Source organism: Bubalus bubalis, chromosome 13, assembly GCF_019923935.1.
Source record: "Bubalus bubalis isolate 160015118507 breed Murrah chromosome 13, NDDB_SH_1, whole genome shotgun sequence".
In the NCBI taxonomy this organism is placed as follows: Eukaryota; Metazoa; Chordata; class Mammalia; order Artiodactyla; family Bovidae; genus Bubalus; species Bubalus bubalis.
The window spans coordinates 24,216,411-24,243,782 of NC_059169.1; the positions used below are offsets into that span (position 1 = coordinate 24,216,411).

The following is a 27,372-nucleotide window of genomic DNA, read 5'->3' on the forward strand; positions in this document are numbered from 1 at the left end:
GTGCTATAAGCTTATTGAAGTAGAAGCCATTTACCTCTCTATTTCCTTTCCTTTCTTTAAAAGACATAGTATGTTGGATTGAATGATGGTTCCCCCAAAGATATATCAAATGTCTGGAATGTGTGCATGTTTCCCTATTTGGAAAAAAAGGGGATCTCTGCAGATGGAGTTAAAAGTCTTGAGATGAGGGGACCACCCTGGATTGTTGAAATGAGCCCTAAATCCAATGAGAAGTGTCCTTAAAATAGACCCGCAGGAGAAACGCACAGAGAGAAGACACACAGACAGAAGAGGAGGCGGAAGTGTAAATCCCGAAGCAGAGACTGGAGAGATTGGAGTGTTGAGGCCACAGCAAGACGCACAAAGGAGAAGGTGATGGGAAGATGAAGGCAAAAGTTGTCGTGATGTTGCCACAAGCCAAGGAATCCAGGGAGTACTGACAGCTCCCCAAAGCTTAGAGGCAAGGAAGGTTGCTTCCCTAGAGCTCCAGAGGGAGCACAGCTTCCCTACACCTTGATTTCAAACTTCTGGCCTTTAAAATTGTGATAGAATTCATTTCTGTTATTTTAAGCCATAGTTGGAAAAGACCCTGATTCTGGGAAAGATTGAGGGCAGGAGGAGAAAGGGGCGACAGAGAATGGATGAGATGGATGGCATCACCAACTCAATGGACATGAGTTTATGCAAATTCTGGGAAATAATGAAGGACAAGGGAAGCCTGGCATGCTGCATCCGTGGAGTCACAAAGAGTGGGATGCAGCTGAGCGACTGAACAACAACAAGCCATCAAATGTGTGGTAATTTGCTATAGCAGCCTCAGGCAATTTATACATATAGTAAGTACAATGCCTGACCCATAGTAAGTACTTAATACAATTTCATATTTATGGTAGAACTGTCTTGCTTCCTTGAAGAAATGCAATTATATTTTCTTACAGAAAAAAGAAAGAAAGTGAAGTCACTCAGTCATGTCCGACTCTTTGAGACCCCCTGGACTGTAGCCTACCAGGCTCCTCCCTCCATCCATGGGATTTTCCAGGCAAGAGTACTGGAGTGGGTTGCCATTTCCTTCTCCAGGGGATCTTCTTGACCCAGGGATTGAACCCGGGTCTCCCGCATTTTATGCAGTCGCTTTACTGTCTGAGCCACCAGGGAGACATCTAATCAAATGCATATTCTTAGAGCCGCATGTAACTTTCCTCAGTGCTACAGAGTGTCATTAAACTAGACACATTAGACATATTGGCACATGAATGGGCTATCACCCAGAGAGGCCACTCAATGCAATTAACAGATGTCAGTGTACCAGCTAAAAATTTGTTCGTGTGTGCATGCTAAGTCACTTTGGTTCTGTCTTACTCTGTGACCCTATGGACTGTAGCCTGCCAGGCTCCTCTGTCCATGGAATTGTCCAGGCAAAAATGCTGGAGTGGGTTGCCATGCCCTCCTCTAGGGCATCTTCCTGACCCAGGGATCAAATCTGCATCTCTTATTGGCAGGCAGATTCTTTACCACTAGCACCATTTGAGAAGCCCTCGTTTGTGTATATGCTCATTAATTTATTTCAAATTGTACACCCTATAGATGTACCCTACTGAACTTATCAGCTATAAAATGTAATGTTGTTTATTAATAGAAGCTAGCTGTGGTTATTGTAGCTTGTAGCAACATCAGCTTTAATCTCTAGATGGCACTATGTTATAAGGAATCAGCCTAAGATCTGCTATTGCAATTTTCATATAACTGTTTCTAGAAATGAAGAATGTCTTCCTACTAAAATCTTCCAAGAAATTTTATATAACACTATGAAAGTTCTATTTTACTAAATGTGGCTAAGCTTATGATTTTCATATTACTCTATGATAAAGAAAGATAATAGAGGAATTGAGTTCTAAAGCATGCTAGCCAAAAGAATCTATCAGAAAAGGTTCTTTTCATTAAAGTTTTTTGATTATTCTGCATACATTTTGTTGGAAAATGTACAAACAAAAACGGAGATAGCTCTGTTTTCTCATGTGAGAACATTCACATAGCCTGGGACTTTATCTTTGATTTTTGTAGATGAGGATTAACAACCTAGTCTTCATTTTAGCTTAAAATATAAATAAGATGACATATATGTATTCTTTTTCCTCATTGAAATTCCACCTTCAGTCTCAGAAGGGATGAGATAAACCACTGGTATCATCTTTTCCTTAATTCTTTTTTTACATTCACGACTTTAATTTTTGAAGAATATTTTTTGCCTTGAGTCTCCAGTGACTTCTAGGAATTAAAGAATTTCTATATTCCTGAAGTCTTTAGTAATTAGATCTTGCTCTGCTTGCATAGGTGGTAAACTCATTCAGTCAATCAAATAATCTCTTATCTTTGTCTTCTCTAATTTCAAAGCATCTTGAACCACTCTTAAGGTTCCTTTTTCATTTATTGTTCTGTATTTTAATTATTTGCATGCACATATTATTTTCTTTGCACGCCTACAGGGAAGGTATCCTGACTTATTTACCTTTATGCAGATGATATGTGCTTAGTTCCTGTCTTTTAAATTAAATGGGTGTGATCTGATTCAAAGAAAAAAATAGCACATTTGTTATTGCCACTTGTGGCTACGTGGATGGACCTAGACATTATCATCCTAAATGAAGTAAGCCAGATAGAGAAAGACAAATATCATTTAATATCACTAATAGGTGGAATCTAAAAAAAATGATACAAATTAAATTACTTTCAAAACAGAAATATTCTCATAGAAAATGAACGGATATTTACCAAAGGGGAGGGGGAGGGATAAATTAGAAGTTTAGGATTACCAGATACAAATATATATATTGGTAGATACATTTGTATCAGATATATAGTATATATATACTATATATAAAGTAGATGAACAAGAAGGCACTACTGTATAGCACATATCATATCAGAGAGCTATATTTAAAATCATATTTGTATATGAATCACTTTGCTGTACCCCAGAAACTAATACATTGTAAAATCAATTACATTTCAATAAAAAAAATGGCTTATTTGTAAATTGCTTATTTTTCTGAACATTAAAAAAAACTCTAGATGTCTTTGATTTGAAGTACAAAATGAGGTTACCAAGTAAAAACAGATTTTCTAGATCAGATAAATGAAGTGAGGATTAAATTTGTTATTGAGTAAAATTTAGGGGTATTCCAAACCAATTTATTTGAATTTTTCATTTCCCACATGCAAATAGTAAACAAATCTATCACCAGCCTTACCAACTCCAACCCTTAGTTTTTACTCTTTCTTCAGATCTCAACTTATCTCCCAAATCTTACAAGCATAGTTATTTGATTTTTAGAGAGAAGTTACTCTTTTATGTTCCTAGACCACTCTGCCCTTCCTATATTATAGCTGATACCTTGGATTTTCACTGTTCATTTGTCTATGTCTTTTATCATTCTTTAAATTTCAAAGGGGCAAGAACCACGTATACCTAATAGACCCTTACATACCCAGTGCCCAGCACAGAGCCTGTTGTATCATGACCACTGTGCTCACCATGTGAACAAGAACTGGAAAACTGATTTAAGGATGAAAGGGAAACCTTTACATCATTAACTTTACAAATGTTAGATACATGTTAATATGTCAAGAACTATGCTAAACCCAGTAGATAAAACAGTAAGTGTAGTAGATAAATCCTCCTGCCTTCATGGAGCTGCATTTTCATGGCTTGAAGACAGGCAAGTCAGTAAATAAATATATAAGCACACAAGCACGTAAACAAGTGAATACAAAATAAAAGAGTTAAAAATAGCTATGGCTATTAATAAATAAATACTGATATATAACATATAAAATGAGGCAGGCGAATGCATTAAAGAATGTTTGAGGTGGTTCGAGGAAGGCTTTTCTGAGGAGATACAATGAGGTGAAGTGAGGGAGGTATCTGTGTGTATTTATGGCAGAACATGTTTCTCAGAGGACAGTTAATGAAAAGCGCATGAAGCAGAAACTGGCTTGGCACTTTCCAGGAACACGGAGACTGGTGTGAATGAACTAGAGAAACAAGATGTGGTTGGAGATGTAACTGAAGAGGAAACCTGGGGTCAGATAATAAAGGATCTTGTAAAACCCAACAAGGTCTTCGGATTTCATTGAGAGGAGATATCTTTGGGCGGGGATGGTGGGGCTGAGGAGGGTAGAAAGATGTGGTCAGATTTGGTTTCTGGCTGAGTTAGAGTTCTCAGACTTTGCTGAGGGAATAGACTTTGCTGTGGGGTATGAGGGGAAGGGGGACATCCGTGGTGGCTCAGTGGTGAAGGATTCACCTGCCAACACAGAAGATGTGGGTTCACTCCCTGAGTTGGGAAGATTCCCAGGAGAAGGCAATGGCAACTCATTCCAGTATTCTTGCCTGGGAAATCCCATGGACAGTGGAACCTGGTGGGCTACAGTCCATGGGGTCGTAAGAGTTGGACACGACTTAGCAACTAAACAACAATGAGGGAAAGGGAGGCATAAAGGAAGACTGCAGGGCTTTTAGTCAGAGCATCTGGAAGAATAGAGCTGATATTCAGTGAGACAGATTAAGAAATGGAAGTTAAAAAACAGACGTGGGGATAGAAAGGTGTTTGCTTTTAAGGCAGGAGGAAGAGCAGCTCATGTTTCCCCTAGTGATAGAACAATTAAAGATGCAGGAAAGTGAGGGGACAATTCCAGGAGTGTTCCTTGACTTGAAACAGGCAAGTCAGGTGATAAGGGTTGTAACCCTACACAAGTGAAGCAGTTGTCTTAGATAGTTCATCTCTTGTGCAAGATTTAAGGGGCTTCTCTTGTAGCTCAGTTGGCAAAGAATCTGCCTGTAGTGCAGGAGACCTGCGTTCAGTCCCTGGGTTGTTAAGATCCCCTGGAGAAGGAAATGGCAACCCACTCCAGTATCCTTGCCTGGAAAATCTCACGGACAGAGGAGCCTGGTGGGCTGCAGTCCATGGGGTTGCAAAGAGTTGGGCACAACTGAGCGACTAACACTTACTTACTTTTTTTTGTTTTGTTCCTATGAAATCAGAAGTGAGGTTATCAGTGGAGAGGATAAATGTTAGAGGTTGGAAAAGTTATAGATGGTAGATTTTTAATATGAGATGAATAATGTATCATATATGATATTGCTCCAAATGGCTAAAAAGACTCAATAATGCTACAGTCTTTGTGATGTGGTTACATTTCAAATCCATATTTTTATTTATTTATTTTCATTATTTTGACTGTACTAAGTCTTTGTTGTGGCACTCAGGGTTCCTCTGTCTGTGGCACACAGGCTTCTTTTGCTGTGGCACATGGTCTCTAGACCACACAGGCTCAGTCGATTCAGCAGGTTTAGTTGTCCCGTAACAGGTAGATCTTAGTTCCCAGACCAGGGATGGAACCAGTGTCTCCTGCATTGGATGACCACTGGTCTACCAGGGAAGTCCCTCAAGTCTATATTTTTAAACTAATAGAATCCAATGGAACAACCAATAGTTTACCAAGAACTATCATGGTTCTATATTTAACTTCAGTAGAAACCAGATGATTTAAATATAATACTAAAAGTGAAAGTGAAAGTCACTCAGTTGTGTCCAACTCTTGGCAACCCCATGGACTATACAGTCGTTAGAATTCTCCAGGCCAGAATGCTGGAGTGGGTAACCTTTTGCTTCTCCAGAGGATCTTCCCAACTCAGGGATCAAACCCAGGTCTCCTGCATTGCAGGTGGATTCTTTACCAGCTGAGCCACAAGGGAAGCCCAAGAATACTGGAGTGGGTAGCCTATACGTTCTCTAGTAGATCTTTCCAACCCAGGAATTTAACCTGGGTCTCCTGCATTGCAGGTGGATTCTTCATCCACTAAGCTATCAGGCAAGCCCACTCACAAAGTCATTAGAAACTGCAGGTATTTTGAATAGCATAGGAATATGGTAGGCTGAATTTGGGTCTGCCTCTTTTTCCCACCTGTGCTCCTTTGACTGAGCTGCTTCAGTTACCCAGATGTCACATGCTACTAAAGTAATGCTTAAAATTCTCCAAGCCAGGCTTCAGCAATACGTGAACCGTGAAATTCCAGATGTTCAAGTTGGTTTTAGAAAAGGCAGAGGAACTAGAGATCAAATTGCTAACATCTGCTGGATCATCGAGAAAGCAAGAGAGTTCCAGAAAAACATCTATTTCTGCTTTATTGACTATGCCAAAGCCTTTGACTGTGTGGATCATAATAGACTTTGGAAAATTCTGAAAAAGATGGGAATACCAGACCACCTGACCTGCCTCTTGAGAAACCTATATGCAGGTCAGGAAGCAACAGTTAGAACTGGACATGGAGCAACAGACTGGTTCCAAATAGGAAAAGGAGTATGTCAAGGCTGTATATTGTCACCCTGCTTATTTAACTTCTATGCAGAGTGCATCATGAGAAATTCTGGGCTGGAGGAAGCACAAGCTGGAATCAAGATTGCTGGGAGAAATATCAATAACCTCAGATATGCAGATGACACCACCCTTATGGAAAAAGTGAAGAGGAATTAAAGGGCCTCTTGATGAAAGTGAAAGAGGAGAGTGAAAAAGTTGGCTTAAAGCTCAACATTCAGAAAAATAAGATCATGGCATCCAGTCCCATCACTTCATGGCAAATAGATGGGGAAACAGGGGAAACAGTGGCTGACTTTATTTTTCTGGGCTCCAAAATCACTGCAGATGGTGATTTCAGCCATGAAATTAAAAGATGCTTACTTCTTAGAAGCAAAGTTATGACCAACCTAGACAGCATATTAAAAAGCAGAGACTTTACTTTGTCAACAAATGTCTGTCTAGTCAAGGCTATGGTTTTTCCAGTGGTCATGTATGGATCTGAGAGTTGGACCATAAAGAAAGCTGAGCACGGAAGAATTGGTGCTTTTGAACTGTGGTGTTGGAGAAGACTCTTGAGAGTCCCTTGGACTGCAAGGAGATTCAACCAGTCCATTTTAAAGGAGATCAGTCCTGGGTGTTCATTGGAAGGACTGATGTTGAAGCTGAAACTCCAATATTTTGGCCACTTGATGAGAAGAGCTGACTCATTTGAAAAGACCCTGATGCTGGGAAAGACTGAGGGGAGGAGGAAAAGGGGTCAGCAGAGGATGAGATGGTTGGATGGCATCACCAACTCAATGGACATAGGTTTGGGTGGACTCCGGGAGCTGGTGATGGACAGGGAGGCCTGGCGTGCTGCGGTTCATGGGGTTGCAGAGTCGGACACAACTGAGTGGCTGAAACTGAACTGAACTAGAGATCAGAAGCAAAGTCAGAGGAGTTGAAAGTGGGAGAGAGATTGGATGGGCTCTAGTGGTAAAAACCCGCCTGCCAATGCAGGAGACACAAAAGATTGGGATTCAGTCCCTGAGTGGGGAAGATCTCCTGGAGGAGGGCATGGCAACACACTCCAGTTTTCTTGTCTGGAGGATCCCATGAACAGAGAAGCCTGGCAGGCTATAGTCCATGGGGTCGCAAAGAGTCGGATATGACTGAGCAACTGAGCATGCACAGGTAAACTAATATCATTTTCCTGGTACAGCCTTTTCAGTCAGATTGTAATAACTTGAGAATGGAGAATTGATATAAGAAAAAAAGACTTAAAACAGCAAGTGGTATGGGAAGCTGAACTACTCTGGAAGAAGGCCAGGTGTGATTAACACAGGAAAGTGTGTTAGTTGCTCAGTCATATCTGACTCTTTGCCACCCCATGGACTGTAGCTCACCAGGCTCCTCTGTCCATGGGATTTCCCTGGCAAGAATACTGAAGTGGGTTGCCATTCCCTTCTCCAGGGGATCTTGGCAACCCAGGGATCAAACCAGGGTCTTCCCATATTGCAGGCAGATTCTTTACCATCTGATCCACCAAGGAAGCCCTAATCAACACAGAAGGAAGCCCTCAAATGAGCTGGGATATCTAGGAGTGGATATTGAAGGGTCCTTAGCAAGTTCAAGCTCTAGGATTCCTTGTGGTAGAAATTAAGGATGAAACTAAGCAGCAATTCCTGAAGTGGGCTGGAGGTATTTAGGGTGGACAGGACCCAAGCAAAGTTGTATTTGATTTTTCTCACATTGATTTTGCCCTTAATATAGATTTATTTTAATTAGACTCTAATATCTGACACCTCAGTTCAAAATAATGACATTATTTTCGAGTCAGTGCTTCTTACAGGTTATCAAGTCTGGCTGATTCTGTCTTCTAAGTTTCCCCTATATTTCTGTTTCTTTTGCTAGCCCCTTATTCCAGAGCTCCATTCTCTGGTGACTGTTTTCTACTACAAACCTTTACTCGGCCATCTGCAAGGCTGTTTCTGTGTTTCTTTGGGAAAGACACACCCTGCCCAAACCTTTCTTTCCTCATGTTGTCCCGCGCTCCTAACTTCTCAGAATTCTATCTTGCCAAGACCTTTGGTTTTTCGGCTTCCTTCACTTTATGCAGGAGGAAACTGAAGCCAGAGTCTTTACTCAATGTCAGAGCTATTAGGGGGCGAGATAACCTAGACACTATCTCCTGATCTAGTTCAGTGCTTTTTCCATGACACTTTTCAACTTCTCAGAATGGCTTCAGGGCTTTTCACCTGTTATTTCCAACCTCACTTCTCCCCTCTTAATCTCTTTAGTTCTCACCGTGAATCAGCCACTCCAGACAGCCTGTTTCCCAACTGCCCTTGGAATATGTAACTCACCATATTCCACCTAGTCGATGCCCCCTCTTTTCTTCTTTGCTTTTCATAGTTAGGGTGTTTGTGCTTGCTGGTCACTTGAACTTACACAAATTTCTCCTTTCTGAATTCCGTCAGCATCCACTGTGTATATCACTCACTAACACATGAAGTTCACAAGCCACCTTATTTAGGGGTTGATGATTCTGAACAACTGGATAACTGTCTTCACTTTCAAAGAAGATTCTACATTCCTGGATGATGCCTATAGTTTCTCTTTCATTTGTAGCCTGCTTCATGTACAGCATAAATAAATAATATGTTGAATTAAATTAGTCTTAGTGTTCTTCTGCACCCTTTACATTCTAAATCAACTAATATCTGTTGAGGGCTATTAGCTATTAGGCAGGGGGCTGGCAGCAAGGTGTGGTAGGCTAAACTTCTGTCTCAAATGAGCTCACATTCTTTAATCATTTTTTAAATTATAGTTGATATACAGTGCTGTGTTAATTTCTGCTATACATCAAAGTGACTCTGTTATACATACATACATATATATTCTTCTTTTATATTCTTTTCCATTATGGCTTATCACAGGGTATTGAATGTAGTTCTCTGTGCTCTAGAGTAGGACCTTGTTGTTTGTCTATTCTATATATAAAAGCTTACATCTGCTAACTCCAGCCTCCCACCATCCCTCCCCCCAAACCCTCTTCCTTGGCAACCATCAGTCTGGTCTTTATGAAATGAGCTCACATTCTGGGGAATTGGGGCACGTGAATTGCTCTGAGATATTATGATAAACACATCGTATAGTAAGTTTGGAGGTTTCACTATTCCTATTACGAATCCATTGATTACAGGAGGTAGGGTCTCATGGTTGGTTTTGATCATGGTGTGGCTTTTCTCAGATGAGGCTATTGGATAATGCAGGTATTTTACCATGATACATGTTAAACTGGTGCCATGCATTAGCCAGTTCACTGTACTCAGTTAACTAGAAAATACTACGGTAAAGCCACATTTTAAAGGGCTTGCTACAGCATGGATCTAATTATTCTGAGTAAATAACCTATCCACTTAGATGCCCTATTGTATTTTCATTTGAAAGATGCTCTGGTCCAGAGCCAGTTAATTAAAAATCTATTTTCAAAATTCCAAACACATATGCCTTTACCTTATTGTGAGCGATGTAAAGTTTAGAATATTGGCCCTTCAGAAACATGCTGTAATTTAATTATAATAAATTCTGTTTATGATGATAAATTATAATAAATTATGTTGCTTTGACAATGGCTGCAAATGAAAGCAAATCTTTCCTGCACAATACTTTCTAAAAAGGCAAAAAAAAAAAAAAAAAAGAGAGAAAGACTGCAGAGTCCAGTTGACAAATTGCAATCACTCTGAACTAGGGTACTTTAGTACATCATTCAGTATCACTGAAATGTAAAGGCGCTTTGTTAGGATTTAAAAATCAAGGCCTTGGATTTCTACCCAGTTGCAATAACACAGTGTAGCATTGTTAGCTCTGATTCAAGTGCAACTGATCAAAAGGTTATTGAATATTCCTTGTCTCTCAGCCAACCCTGAATGTCTTCTCCCTGACTGGAATATTTGGATCCTGTTGTTCATGAATGCTTATCTTACATTCCATTCACTATCATTATCTACCTTTCTCAGTAATTAGCTAATTACATTTCAAGATAATTAGTTTAATGAAAGTGTGGGAAGTATGCAGTAAGACTAAGTGATATTGTCATGACCTCTACATGTTGATTAAGTGAAAAATAAGCAACACCAAAAAAAAAAAAAAAGAAGGAAGATTTACAACATTATGTATGTTCAAAACATACTGTGTGTTTTACTGAATTATTTCAAATTAGTGCTAGCCTCCTTGGGCTACCATTGCTCCTTGGGGGTATGTTGGGTGTCACAAATGTGAATAATTCAAGCCACTGGGGCAGCTTTTTGGCCCTTACAGATATAATGCTTGCTGCTGCTTGTCCTGTTTATGGATTTCTCAAGTACAAATAGAAAAATATAGATATGTTTAGATTAGTAAAGCAACTATTTAAATAGAGGGACTAGAGCCATACTTGTAGTATATGTCCATTTTAAGACCATACAAATACATTAAACCTAAATGCTTATATATTATCTGATGCTTTATTTCTTTCAACATAGAGATGTATGTATGTACATATGTGTGCCTTCATTGACCATAGCACTCTTTTAATTTCTGTATAAGAGAAAAAACTATGTTGGAGATTCTATCTATAAAGAGATTGCATGTGTGTGTGCTAAGTCGCTTCAGTCATGTCTCACTCTTTGCAATCCTATGGTCCATAGCCCTCCAGGCTCCTCTGTTCATGAGATTCTTCAGGCAAGAATACTGGAGTGGACTGCCCTGCCCTGCTCCAGGGGATCTTTCTGACCCAGCAACCGAACCCACATCTTTTGCATTTATTGCATTGACAGGTGGGTTCCTTACCACTAGCACCACTGCAAAGCCCATAAAGATGTTATTATGCCCTTAATGGCAGTCACAAGCATGTACCTCTCAGGTTCTCCAACTACACAGAGCATCATTGACCGAGGACTATTGCTCATTTGCACTGAGTCCATGCTTCCTAGAGGCTGCTCCCAGCCAAGGAGCAGAGAGGCTGAGCCTCTGAGTGAGAGACCTAGTCTTGCTGAGATTCTGAGGCAGGTCTGTTCCTGGGAGACATGGGACTCCTGGACCAGCTCTACCTTTGGCTTATAACCTTCTCTTGAGTATTTCTGAACCTTCCTTTGACAGCACAGCCATCTAGGATGATTTCACCCGAACTTTCTTCCCATTTTCCTTGGGGATCAGCTTTTGGATGGTTCTCCCAGCCTTCTCCAGTTTTCTCCCTGTTCTCTCTCTCGGGCATTTCTCCCAATAAAATATCTTTGCACATTTAATCTAGTCTTGACATCTTATTCTTGGAGGACACAGCCTGGTAACTAAATCAGATACTTGGGAAAAATTAAAAGCTATGTTTTCAAGCAGTACAAAATAAGAGGCAACAAGCAGTACAGTTGAAAAGGTCACAGAAATGACAAAATACTTGATTCAGGTAGGTAAAGGCAAGCTGAGTTGGAAATGAGGTTGCATAATATATTTGAATGCAGTGAGCATTCTAATTGAGTGGAGTACAGAAGAATTGAAGATGGGTTTGAAAGATTTATTGAAATCCAATTATAGAGGACCTCAAATACCTTACTGAAGGATTTGGCTTGTCTTTTTTTTTTCTGTATTCCTTCTCCTGAAAATATGACAGCAGATGGACTTCAAAGGTTTGAGGATGCTGGGTACCAGTTGATGTTTCTCTTTCCGGCTCTTAGAACAGAGGCATGGAGTTCAGTAGCCCAAGTCCAAGAGGGAAGCTATGAAGAGGAACCCTAAACCACCTGGGGTTTGGGATTCTGACACCCTGGTAGTTTCCTGCTGGAGAGCTTGAGTATTGCACACATACGGGCAACAAAGACTGTTTTTTAAGCTTAAGTCTTAGTTCTGTATCAAGAACAGGCTAATTGGCTTCTATCTCTTCCTCCGTCTAAAAATCGGGTTACCCTTGGCAGTGTGTGAATCAGAGTTGAAGAGTTTTGTTTGGCACCCCAACACAGGCTTTGTTTGGCAACGAGGCAACAATTGTGCTTAAGGGAAATGAGAAATTTAACACCAAAATCAAAATATATGACTGCTTTTGAATAATCGGTTTACTTGGCTGGATTTTCGTTCCTGTATGACTACAAAGCTGGAGTTGAGTAGCAACTGCTCCATTTGGAGAGGACAGGGCTTCTTCAGCGTGCCGCGACACCCACTCCAGCCCAGAGTGCAGCATCTGCTCCAGGCTGTTCATCTGCAGTCCTGTCTAGTGTTTGTAGCCTTTTGAGTGTGTGACCCCACCCACGTTTCAGCCTCACTTTCTAGATCTTGTCACACTAGTGTTGAAAAGCTCTATCGTCTCAGCCACATGGGCAGCATGTTTTTGCTTTTGGACAATAGTTTTGTGCATATGAATGAAAACAGCTGAAATGCATTGAATCTCAGACAACTTTGCTCTGAGATCCTTCTTACCTGACCAAGACCTAGAAAGTGTTCAACTGAGCACCAAGAAGATTAAGTTGACAATAGAGGGAACTGGGTGTTCATGCAGTTGACATTGAGACCAATGTTTGCAGACGTTTGCTTTGAAGAGTAAGCCAGGTCCTGTCCTCCTCTGTAGATGATGAGGAAGATCAGGGCTTATTTGAGGATGTATGTAATAGAAAGTACTGTGCAATATATCATCATGATTTTTAAAAAATTATCGTGTGAGTTCCAGGTATACAACAAAGTGATTCAGTTATATGCATATATATTTTTTCTTTTTCAGATTTTTTTTTCGTTATAGCTTATTGCAAGATATTGAATATAGTCCCCTGTTCTATATAGTAAATCCTTGTTGCTTATCTATTTAATGTTTAGCAGCTTGTATCTGTTAATCCCATATTCCCAATTTATCCCTCCCCTCCTCTTTCTTTTGGTAACCATAAGTTCGCTTTCTATGTTTGTGGGTCTGTTTCTGTTTCGTACATAGATGCATTTGTATTATATTTTAGATTCAGCTTATAAGTGATGTCCTATAGTACTTGTTTTTCTCTCTCTGACTTATTTCACTAAGCATAATGTTCTCTAGGTTCATCCATGTTGCTACAAATGGCAATATTTCATTCTTTTTGTGGTTGAGTAATATTCCATTTTATATATGCATTACATCTTCTTAAGCCAATCATCCATTGATGGGCACTTAGGTTGTTTCTTGACTATGGTTATCACCATGTTATATGAGGTTTTGTCTTGGTTATATGAGTACGTGCATAATCTTCCTTCAAAAATCCAAAAGCACTCATCAAAAAGCCACAGGAGCCACCTCCTCTGCATCCCAGACCACAAGGCTTATATTTTATTTCCTTGGTTATTGGCCCTATGCTACAGCCCCATAGATTAGAAATCAGAAAACCTTTTCCATAAAGTGCTGGATAATAAATATTTCAAATCTATAAATTTGATTTTGTGGGCCAGATGATCTTTGTCAAAGCTGTTCACCTTTGGTATGGGAGTGCAAAAGCAGCCATAGGCATTATGTCAACAAAGAGGGATGCTGCTGCTGCAATGATTTTATCTATAAAAACAAGTGGTGGGTAGGATGTGACCAAGTGTAACTTGCTGACCCTGCCAAATAAGAAAAGGATGCACTTGTCAACAGCCTTCAAAGCTGCAGCTAAATTCTCTAAGAATTTAAGGAAGTGTCAGAACTCCAACCACCACTCTCCATATTCCAGATTTTCTCATTCTCTGTTTAAATTTCAAGCTACTCCATATTTCTATAATCAGTTTTTTTTTCCTTCAACTCTCTCACTGAACTCTCCATCAATTTTGTCCTTCCTGAGTCGCCATAATTTTTGGTCTTAAGCTCTTGACTATCCCTGGAGCATGCTGGCTCTACAGCCTGCGCAAGTGATAGGAACACCCAAAACATGGCCTCTTATTTCACTAACATGTTCATGTCCTCAAGACTCAGCATCACTTAAGCTTCCCACTATTTTTGCTATTCTCATCACCTCCTCTGACATTTCTATGCCCATTATTTCCAAATCTTCTTTCCTGACAAGAATTTCAACTTGCGTGTCCTCCTGCATAACTAATATCCATTCAGGGACCCAACAGAGAGCTCAAACCTAATATTGCCCACACTCAGTTCTTTATTTCTGTCCTTAAACTTGTTTCTTCTTTGCCGTCCATCCTTAGAAAATGACCCCACTTATCCTCTGTTGCTCCATCCCAAGGTTGTACTCTTCTTTACTTATTCCCCACATTCAAGCCATTAAAACAGATTGCAGCTCTCCCCCTTGCATTATTAGACTTTGGACTATTGCACCTTCATTTTTTCCCTGGATCCCTGAAGTAACTACCAACAATTACCAGTCATCTCCTGACTCTCACTGTTTGTAGTCTATACATATTCATAGTAGCCATAGTCGTCTTTGAAAACAAAGCAGATTTCCCTTCCTCCTTAGAGCGGGCTCCTTCTCTTTCTTCTGTTAAACTCTAGCTAGAGCGGACTGTCACTTGGGTTCATTTTTAGCATTTTCTCCTGGTTCACTCACCACAGTGTGGTGACCTTCTTTCCACTCAAGCTCATTCCTATCTTAGTGCACTTGCACTTGCTCTGTCATCTTTTTGGATGGTTCTTTCCCTTCATTATCAAAACCGTTATGTTTTGATAATGGATGTTTCTTGTCATAGAGATTCCAGCTTACATGTTGTCTCCCCAGACACCCTGACTAACCAATATGAAACAGTCACCCTGTCACTCTGTATCACATCACCATATTATAGTTCTCTCCATAGTACTTACCCCTATCATGGCTGCTTTGTTGATCTGTCCTTTTTTGTGGCTCATCTGGTAGAATGGAAGGAGCAAGAACTGTTTGCTTGCTCAGTGACCTTGGCTTTCTGATCAGCTGATTGTTTTGCATACTCCCTTTTCCCCAGCCTTTTCTAGTTTCCCCTCCGTGGTTTTGGTGGTAAATTACCTTGACTATCATTTCAGCAATGCTCCTGCCAATGGTTCTGGTGTCTGTTCTTTTCATCACACCATCCTGGCAAGTCATCATCCCTGGATGAATCCAACTTCTATGCCATTATTCTGCTTGATAAGACTTGCTGGAGAAAATTACATCACTGAGAAGATTGGTACCATTAAAAACTTACAGTCATCACCTCACCCGGGCTGTCAGTACTTCCTGGTAACTTTTGTATATTTCCCAATCAGACTCATGCTCCCGTGTGCCACATAATTATTTCAACTCTCAACCCCCTCACTCATGGCAAATGAGCTCACTCATGACTCAACAGAAAAAATGTTTTAAGTCCCGGGAGAGACGCTTCCTCAGCTTTCCACCCCCAAACCTACAAACCCTTCTTCCTTCCCTCCCTCCTGCCACACTGTCAGAGTGTTCCTTTATTGGATAAGGCCGTGTCCTCTCTTGTCACATTGGAGACTGTCCTTTCCCCCTTACCAGGATCTGGTGCTGTTCAGTTATTTTCAACTCTATACCTGATGCTTCTCTCTCCTTCCCAGGTCTCCCTCACTCATTGCTCTTTCCAAGTGGAATTTCTTTCAGTTCTGAGCATCCATCCATCTTTTCATGCTCACTCTATTTTCCTCCGTCTTTGGGGATTTTCAGCATCTCCCTCTGTCTGCAATAGTCTTCCCTGCTCCCACCACATCATCTGGTTTATCTGTGTTCCTATCAAAGTTCAACTTAGATGTCAGCTCTTCCAAGTGCCCTTTTCTTTCTGAAGACTATATTAGGGCTTCTATCACATTTTGTCTTTCTTCTTTCTTTGTACCTTGATAGTTACAATATATTACTTGATATTTTCCTTGATCCACTGAAAGCTTTAGGAGGGAGCGGTAACAACAAGTATCTTGTGAACCACCTTATGCATCAAGTCGCTTCAGTCATGTACAGCTTTTTGCAGTCCTGTGGACCATAGCCCATCAGGCTCCTCTGTCCATGGAATTCTCCAGGCAAGAATACTGGAGTGGGTTGCCATGCCCTCCTCCAGGGGATCTTCCCACCCCAGGGATCGAACCCATGTCACATGTCTCCTGCATTGATAGGTGAGTTGTTTACCACTAGCGCCACTTGGGATGCCCCGAACCACCTTGCATTTGTAGCTAATACAGTGCCTGACACAGCAGTGACATTCACTCATGGATATTTGTTAAATGAATGAATGAATGTGTAAATGAGTAGAAGGAGAAAGAAGTCAAGGAAGAGAAGTAGGGGTAGAGGAGGAAGAAGGAAGAAGAAAGGACCACCAAGAAGGTGTGGTGAAGAAAAGCACACCTTAAGCCTGGAGAGGCTTTGGCAAATGTGTTCATTTCACACCTCCTTTCACTAGGTTGCCTCATGACTTCCAATAAATGGGAGTCCCCTTTCCACCAGGAAGATGCGCTACCGTACTCACTGCATTATCCATAATGCTTGGGTAACCAGCACTCTGACGAAGCCCATCAAAGATGGGACGAGTCCAGTGGAGTGGATGCGTCTCACATTTCATTTCCTAGTATAGTTGTCACCCGGCGACGCTGCTACTGATCCCACCTCCTTGAGGGCTGGGTCTGGGCAGGAGGAGGAGAGATTGTTGCATTCCTCCTACTGGTCATAATATACCCCTTACAATGAAGTTTTGGTTTGGGTTGGAAAGATTAGAGTTTGAGGGTTGTAGTCTAGGACAGCAGTTAAGAAGATACTACAGTGGATGAACAAAGTGATAGGATCTAAATTACAGTGGTGAGAACTCTGACTTTATATTATTAGATCATGGGTATACTATTGAATGTTAACATACAGCTTAAAAACAACTAGAGACAGAGGACTGATTCAAACAGGTGTGTTCTTATGTGTTTCCACAGAGTGATAGGCCGAGAAATTGGTTACATATATATATATATTTTGAAAAGCTGATTTGAAGACATCAAATTGGGTGTATGTGTGTGTGCTCAGTTGTGTCTGACTTTGTGGCCCCATGGACTGTAGCCCGCCAGGCTCCTCTGTCCATGGAACTTCCCAGGCAAGAATACTGAAGTGTGTTGCCATTTCCCTCTCCAGGGGATCTTCCTGACCCAGGGATCGAACTCAAGTCTCTTTACTACAGTGGATCTTTACCACCGTGCCACCTGGGAAGCCCCCAAGTTGGATTAGTGTGTAACAATTACATTGATTTAAACAAAAGGGAGCATATTAAAAATATCAGTTTACTAGTTTAATTAGTAACTTGAGGTTTAAGAAAAAAAGAGAAGAGAAATTCTTGAATCCTTATTAAGAATTCAGTTATAGAAACCTCTTGGATAAATGCTATATGAATCTGATTTTCCTTTTATAATCTTTACTGTGTCATATAAAGAGTAGCAGATGACATAAACAGATGGACTTGTCTTATCTGCTACAGCTTAAAGCCTTCTCTAGCATTTTTTTGGGCCATATTCATAAACATAGGATATGGTAGAACTAACTTGCATCTGCTTAACAATCTTTTGGAACTTCTGTTAAAGTTTATTTTAGTAACTTATGATATGGCAAGGCTTTTTAAAATTATGGACAATATTATATCCACTTCAGAAATAAGGTCTGAAGTGTATTTCAATACTTCCAAGTAACTTCAAGTTTGAAAAAAGAAAACATGACTTTACTTGAGTTTTCTTATTGGTGAGCATTCTTAAGGGAATGATTTTTCAATGATGATTTCAATTCATGAAGGAAATGGGAGAAAGACATGGAAAGAATCTTTTTCTATGTAATAATATCTGTAGATTTTTACATTTTCAAAGCGTTTTAGGACCGCCAATTTCATTCTTTCCCTATGTTTTGCTATTTTGATAAGTAGGAGGTTTTTCAACTGAACCAAAAAGAAAGCTGCTCTGTCTTCACTAACTTTATGAACTCTGAGAAAAGGAATTACCCATGTCCACTCTACTTGCCAAGATCTAGCCTGATGATAGTCAACAAACCCTCGAATATTGTACCCGCATCAATAAACTGACAGGAAATGTCACATAGGGTCTCAAGGAATTTTTAAATAATTAACCTTAATTAAAATAACAGGCTTGTATTTAAAAGTTATTGTTTGGGTTGTTAAATAAAATATTTCAAACGTCATGAAATTCACATCCAGTCCAATTTTTACAGAAAAAATATTTTCATAGGCATTTAATAAATTGATACAACTGTGCAAACAGCAGGAAGAAACATGGTTTCTGAGATAATAGTCATAACTTTCAAATTCTAGTTATTTGTTGACTACTTCATGGTTTTAGAATACATTTAATAACTTTTTAAAAAAGTTTTAAAGAGCTAAATTTAAAAGCTGGAAACTGTAAGCCTCAAAAAAACTTCAGGTCAGGTAGTTATAACATTAGTGCAGTTATATATGGAAAAATACACATTCACTTTTCAAGCAACTGTATGTAAAAGACTATCTTTTAAGTAGGAGTCATTGAGTAAGGACATCTTGCTAAGTTATGTCCTGAACATAGAGCTTGAAAAATGTGCCTGTTCACCATTCCCATAATCCACGGTTGCAGATGTTTAGAACTGGATCTGAGAGAAAAAGTACAAGTTGATGAGCCAAACATAAAAATACAGTTTAAAAGATTAAAAAGTGGGGGTTTCTTAACCAAGAATAGAAAAGAAAGGTTGAGACATAAAAATCATACATTCACGTGTATTAAATGTTTTTGGTTTCTGGGAGCCGAGGGTAGAAAACAGCCTTGATACTCATGGGCATCTCCTCTTATGTTCCACACCAATGTATTTACTTTCAGCTCTTAATGATGGGGCTGAAACCCTGGAATTCAGTAGTGTCATCAGATTAACACTGTTACCCAGGGAATCCGTTAATGTCGAGTTCTGTTTCTCTGCAGCAAAACCTCCTCGTTCTGAATTCCTTCGAAGCACCTTTCCTCTTTGCAGGGTACTTGGTTTTGAAATATTCAGTTCAGAATGGAAAAAGATAAAAACTTTGACATTCTCCATTTTGTTCAGGCCAAAGAGAAATAAACATGAATGTTTCTCAAGCCTGTGATAGGTGACCTTTGTTGTCTTGACAGGAAAATGAAAAACCACCCATTTTTATATTTGGCTTAATAAGATACGTGAGGTAGCAATGTTCAATAGCCAAAACTGACTGGTGATTTTCTTTCTAGATGACCCATTAAAATTGGCTGAAGATAATGAATTCATCCATCACTTATGACTAAGTGTACTGTCCCCTGCATGCACTCAGGATAATAGCGTTTTAGAATGAAGGGTATTAAAATCAGCAGATAAATCTGGCATTACTGGGGAAAGTCATTTCATGATGATCATTCAGAGGTCATCATTATGCACATTCATACCAGTTTCCAAACTGGTGGAGGCCCAAAATTGGAGAAGAAGAGGGCAGGAAAGAAGCAATTTCTTTCAGATGACATTAGTATTTTTTAGCTACTAGGTTGCCCAACCTTTTGCAGGGAAAAAAAATAAAAGAGAAAGAGAGATAGCAATTGAAATGTTTCCAACTTCCAGTTCTCTAGACTTTTTTTTGCTTTCACAAAGTTGAAACTTTATATATCATATTAATATTAAGCAACATGAATGAATAATCTTCACACAGAATAAGACTGAAGTCTCCTGAAGAACAAGGGGGTTTACACAGTTCCAGGAAAATCTGTCTAGAGTAAGGGCTTCCGCATCTTAATTCCATTTACTGCTGGTATCAACTTTGCACAAGTTATTTAACCATTCTCTGCCTTGGTATCCTCAAGGGGATAATGGTTACTGGTGAGCTTGAAGTGAAAATTAAGTATTTGTATACATGAAATGGGGCTTCCCAGATAGTGCTAGTTGTAAAGAACCTGCCTGCCAATGCAGGCAGACTTTACACACCCAGGTTCGATCCCTGGGTTGGGAGGATCCCCTGGAGGAGGGCAGAACAACCCACTTCAGTATCCTTGCCTGAAGAATCCCATGGACAGAGGAACCTGTGGGCTACAGTCCATAGGTCACAAAGAGTCAGACATGATGGAAGTGACTTGGCATGCACGCACGCACACATATACATTAAATATTTGTCAGTGTCTGACACATACTTAGTCCTCAACAGAGGTTACTCATTATTATTATTATTACTATTTTTCTGGTTTTGACTAGAAAGGTGAAAAAAATAAAAGGTGCTGAGCAGATGTATTTTATGTGATAACTTGTCTTGCTTTTCATTGTTTCTCAACTAATTGCTATAGAATACTCTTCAAGCCAGCTTGCATTTTTCTCTCGGCAGGTTTTGTAGCCCTCTTGATCAGAAACTACCCTTGTTTAATCCAGTTAACACATACACTTTCTAAAGCTTGATGTCTTCAAAGTATAATATTGGACTTAGTATGTAGTCGGGACAGGGGAAGGGGAGGGGCAAGTCTGGAATCATCAGAAACCTCTGGAATATGAATGGTCTGCTTTGTGGTTCTGAGGCTTCCCAAGTGGCAGTAGTGGTAAAGAAACCACCTGCCAATGCAGTAGATGTAAGAGGCAAGGGTTCGATCCCTGGGTCTGGAAGATCCCCAGGAGGAGAGCATGGCAACCCACTGCAGTATTTTTGCCTGGAGAATCCCATGGACAGAGGAATGTGGTGGGCTATAGTCCATAGGGTCACAAACAGCTGGACATGACTGAAGCGACTTAGCACACAGTACAGGATGGAAGATCATAAAAAGACAGGATTCTGAGTGTCACTTACCTGAAACTTTCTGTCTACTGTTCATTATGAATGACGCTTGATATGGTAAAGGACCAGGGTGAAGGGGAATGGATGTGGGAGAAGATATTATAGCTAGTTTATAACACAGGAAATTCCTCCCTGTGAAGTAGATTCTGGTTAGGACATCTGGTTGCAACTTTGGTTAAAGAATACCATGGAAATCAGGCAAAGTGACTCCTGTGGAGCCTGAGAAACATCCCAAAGTCCCTAAGAGATGTCAGATTCCCCTGATATGCCTTCTCTTTACCCTAGGACCCTTTAGGAGAGTCCTCTTTCCTATGCGTGTATGGAATATATTCAATTTTCTTATCATTATCCCTGGAGAAGGAAATGGCAACCCACTCCAGTGTTCTTGCCTGGAGAATCCCAGGGACGGGAGAGCCTGGTCGGCTGCCGTCTATGGGGTCGCACAGAGTCGGACACGACTGAAGTGACTTGGCATCACTGGATTTAGAAACCATAACTGAGCACTGTGTACATGGGAGATACACTGATTGACAGTTTTGCTTACTTGCAGCCCATCTTTATCAAGAAACCTTTATTTAATGCTAACTGACTCTGTGGTTAGAACCTGGGATGACTAGTACAAGTAAGGCATAATCTTTGTCCTCAGGGATCTCACAGCCAATGCGGAGGAAGACCCTATGATATCCTCACTCTGGCCATTTGAGCATAAACATTGCTCCAGAAACAGAGGAGGAAGAAGCCAGTTACCCAGATAATCCTTGCTGCTGACCATTTTTTTTTTCTTTTTAGCCTTCATTCATTTAAATAAAGCTCATTTAAAGAGACAGATGGTCTCAAAAATGAAAATATCCCAAGACTGTTTCTCAAGTTAACATATCTTGATAGAATTGAATAAAAAATGGAGCTTCCGTAGGCTTTACTGTTTCTTACATTGTAGCACCGAAGGAGGTGCTCCTCATTCAGCAAGGACTTCGTCCTTCCAGGCATTCTTGGTCTCCATGTTTGCATTTTGATTCTATTAATATTTATGGACAGCCACAGGGTTCTCTGCACAATCACCAGTTTTATAAATTTTGTTGAATTTCATTGTTAGAAAAGCAACATTGGAGCATCCCACAGGGATAAATATTTATCAGTGGAATTATATATCAGAAGAAATCATTTAAATTCATTACTGATCGTGCCCCTGAGCTATTATGTTGTTGTATAAACTAAGAATAAGCCCCCAATGCTGTCACTTGGGTTTAGTATTCAAAACAATTAATGCACTTATATAAATTCCGTATTTCACAAGAAAGATGATTATTCCTTATCATGGTAAATTGAAATGTAAAAGACAGGGAAAACATGTTGTTAAGTCTCCTGACCTGATAGCTAATTTAATTACATGCTGCAAGCTTTATAGGTCATTTCTACAAATTATATCAGAGAAGGCGATGGCACTCCACTTCATATACGTTTGAAGTATTTTTAAAAATCATGAGATTTTGATTGCACTCTAAAACACAGAGGTCTAATAGAAATTTGACGTCCTTTAAGTACATATCCCTGTTTCTTCTAGATACACTAGACCTATGTCTCCTTCTTGCTCTCTTACGATCACCTCCCCCGCCTCCCCACACCATCCTTGGAATGGGTTTCGTGCCCCCAACTTAAAAATTCATTCTCAATTGTGTGAATCATCTCTTTTTTTGGTAATAAGATCCACATAACATAACATTCACTACTTTAGCCATTTCAAACTGTACAATTCAGTGACATTAGTTCTAGAACTTGTTCACCACCCTGAGAAGAAACCTCATATCCATGAAGCAGTCACTCTTCACTCCCTGCCAGACCCTGGCAACCTCGAATACACTTTTGTGTCTATGTATTGATAGCTTCTGGATTGTGTAGATAATTCTGACGAGCAGTACTATCCAAGACACAAGCACTCTAGGTCAACTTAGAGGTCTGACCTTATTCTTACTTTGGGAAACTCAAAATTTCGGGTTACCCAGGTGGCACTAGTGGTAAAGAACCCACCTGCCCATGCAGGAGAACTGAGAGACATGTGTGAGTTCTTTCTGTTAAAAATAGTTACATTGAGACCAACGAAGATTTGAGAGATCTTGTATGCCCTATCTCACTAAATTCTTGGATTTTTCTCGTTCTCATCACTGCTGACTTTCTGAAAAGTTTTTCAGAAAAAAAGCTTAACTGTATTTTTCTCCTTTATTTAATAGAGTCCTAAGAGGTTTACCCTGACTTGGTAAAATAAATTATTGTATTTTTAATAAAACATTCATCACACTGATAAAAAAATATTTGGAGTGGGGTGATATATTATGTTTCTCAGCAAGTTATGGTGGCTCAGATTGTAAAGAATCTGCCTGCAGTGTGGGAGACCTGGGTTTGATCCCTGGGTTGGGAAGATCCCCTGGAGGAGGACATGGCAACCCACTCGGATATTCTTGCCTGGAGAATCTCATGGACAGAGGAGCCTGGTGGGCTACAATCTATGGGGTCACAAAGAGTCAGACACGACTGAGTGACTAAGCACAGCACAAGAGACACGGGTTCCATCTCTGGGTCAGAAAGATCCCCTGGAGGAGGACCTGGCCATCCATTCCACTACTCTTGCCTGGAGAATCCCATGGACAGAGGAACCTTGTGGTCTACAGCCCATGCACGCACGACTGAAGCAACTTAGCATAGCACAACACTCAAAATTTCACCTCTTTTCATATTTGGCATATATGTCCCAATACTTATCTATAAGATACTAATGGCCTAAATTTTAGTCCTGTTTTGCCTTCTTAAAAACGTTTTGTTATATTGGACATTAAACTTGTTAGGAAGGTCATCTGTAGCTATGGCTGGATGAGTGTGAAGAGCATGGGACTGTACAATGAGCAATTCATTCAGTGGAAGAGAGCTACTACTCGGGGTTTACTTTACACAGTGATCTTGAAGTCAGCCAGTGTTTACTGATTAGTTTCTAAGTGCAGAGTGCTAAGAGTGTATGCAGGTAATGTTTTAACAGATTATGCAGCTATATTCACACAACGCAATTCCTCCAGGAGTTTGGGCAAAAGTAGTGTCTCTTTGGGCTTCTCCACCAAAGAGGAGGCCAAATGACTTATTGGATTCCTTGGTTACTGGCCCACACTTGGATATTCTCCTTGTTCCTTTAAATCAGCTACTTGGTACAGAGGCATCCTTTGAGTAGGGCCTGAATCAACAGTTATCTCTGGAAGCTATTCAAAAAGCTTTGACTGATGTCAGTCTATGTAAATAACAGTTTTCCCTATTGGAGTCTCTGGGTAAGGGAGGCAGCCTCCATTTGGAGGCTTTTTTTTTTTTAATTAATTAATTTTTTATTGAGGGATAATTGCTTTACAGAATTTTTCTGTCAAACCTCAACATGAATTAGCCATGGGTATACATATATCCCCTCCCTTTTGAAACTCCCTCCCTTCTCCCTTCCCACCCCACCCCTCTAGGTTGATACAGAGCAATTGAGGCTATTTGATAGACTTCTATGCTCCAAACCATCCACCACCTTCCAGTATTTTGAGCATTGGAATGGCCACCTCAAATATTAACTCAAGAACAACTGTCTTCCCTCACCATCTCCTGATCCACACACCTTAGTAAAAAAGTTTGATCATAGAATGCACCATCTTTGGAAAGGGATTATCTCTTCTCAACTGCTTCCTGGGTTATGATGAAAAGAAAAGTGTCATATAAGAGAATTAGACTCGTTTGGCAAATTCTAGATTCTGTCCTGACCATCCTGAGTGTGATGCTTCTTTCTTCTCTCCAATGGCATCCCCACTCTCCTCTGGTTTATACACACTTTGGGTGGCAGCCTAGCCTAGGAGAATCAAGCTTTTCTTGCTTCAGTCACATGGATTTTCTTGGGTTGACATGGTTAAAGGTCACATGGCTAGTGACCACATGGCCGAATACAGTAATCACTGAGTTTCCCCAAATAGCTCATATGACCAAAAAAGGGAACTTAATAGGTCTCTCAACAATTTATAAAAATGCAGTTGTCCCTCTTCTGCCTAATATTTTTTGGTCACATTGCACAGCATGCAGGATCTTAGTTCCCTGACCAGGGATCTAACTTGTGTCCTCTGCAGTGGAAACTTGAAATCTTAACCACTGGACCTCCAAGGAAGATCTTGCCTGATTCTTCTTGATGAAAGATCTGGATGTAGGGAGTGGATGATTAGAAAAAAATTGGAGTTACAGCTACTGAAATAGGACACACTCCTTTTTCTTGGGCAGGTGCTGCAGTAAAAGGAGAGCAGCAGCCTTGGGAGGGAACATGATAGACCTTGAAATGTACAGAGGAACAAGGGACAGTATTGATCTCTGTTTTTCAGAATCAGTCCTAGAGCTTTCCTCACCCAGGAAAACATTATGGTGTGTTTCTCCCCAACTGTTGTGAATACTTTAAAATAAACTATTGCTGACTCTTTCATCTCTTGCTGCTAATACATGAAAGAAAGGAAAGAAAGAAAGTGAAGTTGCTCAGTCGTGTCCGACTCTTTGCGACCCCGTGTGGACTGTAGCCTACCAGGCTCCTCCGTCCATGGGATGAGTACTCCGTCCAAGGCAAGAGTACTGGAGTGGGTTCCCATTTCCTTCTCCAGGGGATCTTCCCGACCCAAGGATCGATCCCAGGTCCCCTGCATTGCAGGCAGATGCTTTACCCTCTGAGCCACCAGGGTAGACCTCTAATACATGACTGGTTATAATTTGATCTCTATTCCCTAAAGGCTTACCTGGGATTCTGTTAGAAGCACCAAAGATAACCCAAGACCCTGAACCTGCCATGCAAAATACCTGTCAGTACCTTGTGATGTCCTTTCAAGCCCCATTCCTATAACCGTTACGGTGACGTGGAGAAACAGGCAGGTTGGACATATAGCCCTCAGGCAGCTCCATGGACTGAATGTTGGTGTCTGATCAAAATTCATGTGTTGAAGCTCTACTTCGTAATGTGATGGTATTTGTAGATGGGGCTGTGAGAAGGTAATTAGGTCATGAGAGTGGCAACCTCATGAATGGGATTAGTGCCTTTATAAGAATCTATACATCATGTGAGAATACAGCAAAGAGACTGCTGTATACAAATTCTCAAGAGGAATCCTGATCTCAGGTGATCCTGATCCTAGAACTATGAGAAATATATTTACTTCAAGTTGCCCGGTATGTGGTATTTTATTAAAGCAGTCTGAGCAGACTAAGATAGACAGTCTCTCCAAAAGTAATAGATTGAATTATTTGAATTGAACGGTGAGCACTGAGGCTCACCAGTCACCAGAGAGGTCATGTTGGAAGCACTGTTGCCTCGTGTTCCCTGATAGATGTAGACCCCATTTGGAGACACCAGTAATTGATTTGGTCCCAGTCTCTGTGGATTAGATTAATTACTGTGGCTGACAAGATGGTGGGCTTGAGAAAATTCCCCAGAAGACAAGACAGTACAGAAATGAGAAATCAGTGTTGGGAGACAATTCACCGTAGAATTTTTTCTCTTTCTACACATCTTGTGACTGGAAGGACTAACTACTTTTGGTCAGGACTATCTCTTAAAGGATGTTCTTATCGCAAGCAACCTTGAAAGGTGAAGATATTGTCTCTCTCTGGAGCAATGGGCAGTTCTTCTTCCTGTTTTAAAAGATTTGGGACCTCAGTGTTGCTTCTGTTTGCAAGGCAATCCTCTTGGTGTACAGCTCTCACCTGTTCCTCTTTTCATTATCTTATGAGAGTTGAGGTTTAGGAGCCAGCATAAGAAAATTGAAACCCTGACTACTGCTCTTTCTGTGAGTAATAAACAGCTTTGTCTCTGATCCAGGAGTGTTTTGGGTTTTTTGCCAGCATTCAAGAAACTGGCAAGATCTTAACTTGCAAGAAGGGTAAAAATTTCAGAGTCTTCACAGTTCTTGACAAGCCTAGCCTGGAACTGGGTCTAAACTGTGATGTGGATGGAGAAGTTGTTTGTGAAAACATAAATTTCAAGGACTGAAGCCAGAACCACCAGCCAGAACTGCTAATGGAAGTGAAGATCATGCCAGTATGCTCTGAGGAATCAGAGGCGTGAATTTGAGGTTCTGTGATAGGTTTTGCTTAGAACGTATGGATTTTGGGTGGGCTAATGAAGTGACTTTCTAATTTAGCTAAATTGATTGAATAATCTGAACCCATAGGAGTTATTTCTTAACTGCACATTAAATTTTTCTCGATTATAGAAACAAAGCAAGGCTATCTGCTCATCCTGAGATAACTTAGGCAAGTAACTGGAGCACAGTTCTCATAATAAGAACCAAGAAAGAAGTTCAGTTTTGCAAACTGGTT

General features: G+C 40.4%; 1 long non-coding RNA gene across 1 annotated transcript in view; it reads right to left on the bottom strand.

The window, feature by feature from the left end:
- Positions 1–15,196, bottom strand: part of LOC112578423 — a 28,995-nt gene extending 13,799 nt beyond the window's left edge. Inside the window, exon 1 of the long non-coding RNA XR_003102673.2 lies at positions 15,107–15,196. This is a non-coding gene — a long non-coding RNA (uncharacterized LOC112578423). The remainder of the gene's footprint in view (positions 1–15,106) is intronic.
- Between the last annotated feature and the right edge of the window lie 12,176 nt (positions 15,197–27,372).